The sequence below is a fragment of the Heterodontus francisci genome, unplaced genomic scaffold, assembly GCF_036365525.1.
Source record: "Heterodontus francisci isolate sHetFra1 unplaced genomic scaffold, sHetFra1.hap1 HAP1_SCAFFOLD_74, whole genome shotgun sequence".
Taxonomy (NCBI): domain Eukaryota; kingdom Metazoa; phylum Chordata; class Chondrichthyes; order Heterodontiformes; family Heterodontidae; genus Heterodontus; species Heterodontus francisci.
Window position 1 is genome coordinate 599,195 of NW_027140442.1, and position 4,147 is coordinate 603,341.

The following is a 4,147-nucleotide window of genomic DNA, read 5'->3' on the forward strand; positions in this document are numbered from 1 at the left end:
CAGGTACCTGATCCACTGTGAAAACCCATACACATCTGGCAGGATCCTGACACACTGTGAAAACCCCATACACACCTGGGAGGATCCTGATACACTGTGAAAACCCCAGAAACACCTGGCAGGATCCTGATACACTGTGAAAACCCCATACACACCTGGCAGGACCATGATGCACTGTGAGAACCCCATGAACACCAGGCAGGATCCTGATACACAATGAAACCCCATCCACTCCTGGTAGGATCCTGATACACTGTGAAACGCCATACACACCTGGCAGGATCCTGATGCACTGTGAAAACCCCATACACACCTGGCTGGATCCTGATACACTGTGAAAACCCCCATACACACCGGGATGGATCCTGATCCACTGTGAAAACCCCAAACACACCTGGCAGGATCCGGATACACTGTGAAAACCCCATACACGCCTGGCAGGATCCTGATCAACTGTGAAACCCCATAAACACCTGGCAGGATCCCGGTCCACAGTGAAAACCCCACACACACTTGGCAGGATCCTGTTACACTGTGGAAACCCCATACACATCTGGCAGGATCCTGACACACTGTGAAAAACCCATACACACCTGGCAGGATCCTGATCCACTGTGAAAACCCATACACATCTGGCAGGATCCTGACACACTGTGAAAACCCCAGACACACCTGGAAGGATCCTGATACACTGTGAAAACCCCAGACACACCTGGCAGCATCCGGATCCACTGTGAAACCCCACTCACATCTGGCAGGATCCTGATACACTGTGAAAACCCCATACACACCTGGCAGGATCCTGATACACTGTAAAAACCCCATGCACACCTGGCAGGATCCTGATACACTGTGAAAACCCCATACACACCTGGCAAGTCCCTGATACACTGTGAAAACCCCATACACACCTGGCAGGACCATGAGGCACTGTGAAAACCCCATGTAAACCAGGCAGGATCCTGATAGACAGTGAAACCCCATACACACCTGGCAGGATCCTGATCAACTGTGAAACCCCATACACACCTGGCAGGATCCCGGTCCACAGTGAAAACCCCACACACACCTGACAGGATCCTGTAAGGCTGTGGAAACCCAATACACATCTGGCAGGATCCTGACACACTGTGAAAAACCCATACACACCTGGCAGGATCCTGATCCACTGTGAAAACCCATACACATCTGGCAGGATCCTGACACACTGTGAAAACCCCATACACACCTGGCAGGATCCTGATACACTGTGAAAACCCCATCCACTCCTGGTAGGATCCTGATACACTGTGAAATGGCATACACAACTGGCAGGATCCTGATACACTGTGAAAACCCCATACACACCTGGCTGGATCCTGATACACTGTGAAAACCCCCATACACACCTGGCAGGATCCTGATCCACTGTGAAAACCCATACACATCTGGCAGGATCCTGACACACTGTGAAAACCCCATACACACCTGGGAGGATCCTGATACACTGTGAAAACCCCAGAAACACATGGCAGGATCCTGATACACTGTCAAATCCCCATACACACCTGGCAGGACCAAGATGCACTGTGAGAACCCCATGAACACCGGGCAGGATCCTGATACACAGTGAAACCCCATCCACTCCTGGTAGTATCCTGATACACTGTGAAACGCCATACACACCTGGCAGGATTCTAATACACTGTGAAAACCCCATACACACCTGGCTGGATCCTGATACACTGTGAAAACCCCCATACACACCGGGCTGGATTCCGATCCACTGTGAAAACCCCAAACACACCTGGCAGGATCCTGATACACTGTGAAAACCCCATACACACCTGGCAGGATCCTGATCAACTGTGAAACCCCATAAACACCTGGCAGGATCCCGGTCCACAGTGAAAACCCCACACACACCTGGCAGGATCCTGTTACACTGTGGAAACCCCATACACATCTGGCAGGATCCTGACACACTGTGAAAACCCCAGGCACACCTGGCAGGATCCTGATACAATGTGAAAACCCCAGACACACCTGGAAGGATCCGAATCCACTGTGAAACCCCACTCACATCTGGCAGGATACTGATACACTGTGAAAACCCCATACACACCAGACAAGATCCTGATACACTGTGAAAAACCCATACATAACTGGCAGGACCATGATGCACTGTGAAAACCCCATACACACCTGGCAGGATCCTGATACACTGTAAAAACCCCATGCACATCTGGCAGGATCCTGATACACTGTGAAATCCCCATACACACCTGGCAAGTCCCTGATACACTGTGAAAACCCCATACACACCTGGCAGGACCATGATGCACTGTGAAAACCCCATGTAAACCAGGCAGGATCCTGAAAGACAGTGAAACCCCATACACACCTGGCAGGATCCTGATCAACTGTGAAACCCCATACACACCTGGCAGGATCCCGGTCCACAGTGAAAACCCCACACACACCTGGCAGGATCCTGTTACACTGTGGAAACCCCATACACATCTGGCAGGATCCTGACACACTGTGAAAAACCCATACACACCTGGCAGGAACCTGATCCACTGTGAAAACCCATACACATCTGGCAGGATCCTGACACACTGTGAAAACCCCATACACACCTGGGAGGATCCTGATACACTGTGAAAACCCCAGAAACACCTGGCAGGATCCTGATACACTGTGAAAACCCCATACACACCTGGCAGGACCATGATGCACTGTGAGAACCCCATGAACACCAGGCAGGATCCTGAAACACAATGAAACCCCATCCACTCCTGGTAGGATCCTGATACACTGTGAAACGCCATACACACCTGGCAGGATCCTGATACACTGTGAAAACCCCATACACACCTGGCTGGATCCTGATACACTGTGAAAACCCCCATACACACCGGGCTGGATCCTGATCCACTGTGAAAACCCCAAACACACCTGGCAGGATCCTGATACACTGTGAAAACCCCATACACACCTGGCAGGATCCTGATCAACTGTGAAACCCCATAAACACCTGGCAGGATCCTGATCCACTGTGAAAACCCATACACATCTGGCAGGATCCTGACACACTGTGAAAACCCCAGACACACCTGGCAGGATCCGGATCCACTGTGAAACCCCACTCACATCTGGCAGGATCCTGATACACTGTGAAAACCCCATACACACCTGGCAGGATCCTGATACACTGTAAAAACCCCATGCACACCTGGCAGGATCCTGATACACTGTGAAAACCCCATACACACCTGGCAAGTCCCTGATACACTGTGAAAACCCCATACACACCTGGCAGGACCATGAGGCACTGTGAAAACCCCATGTAAACCAGGCAGGATCCTGATAGACAGTGAAACCCCATACACACCTGGCAGGATCCTGATCAACTGTGAAACCCCATACACACCTGGCAGGATCCCGGTCCACAGTGAAAACCCCACACACACCTGACAGGATCCTGTAAGGCTGTGGAAACCCAATACACATCTGGCAGGATCCTGACACACTGTGAAAAACCCATACACACCTGGCAGGATCCTGATCCACTGTGAAAACCTATACACATCTGGCAGGATCCTGACACACTGTGAAAACCCCATACACACCTGGGAGGATCCTGATCCACTGTGAAAACCCATACACATCTGGCAGGATCCTGACACACTGTGAAAACCCCATACACACCTGGCAGGATCCTGATACACTGTGAAAACCCCATCCACTCCTGGTAGGATCCTGATACACTGTGAAATGGCATACACACCTGGCAGGATCCTGATACACTGTGAAAACCCCATACACACCTGGCTGGATCCTGATACACTGTGAAAACCCCCATACACACCGGGCTGGATCCTGATCCACTGTGAAAACCCCAAACACACCTGGCTGGATCCTGATACACTGTGAAAACCCCATACACACCTGGCAGGATCCTGATCAACTGTGAAACCCCATAAACACCTGGCAGGATCCCGGTCCACAGTGAAAACCCCACACACACCTGGCAGGATCCTGTTACACTGTGGAAACCCCATACACATCTGGCAGGATCCTGACACACTGTGAAAAACCCATATACACCTGGCAGGATCCTGATCCACTGTGAAAACCCATACACATCTGGCAGGATCCTGAC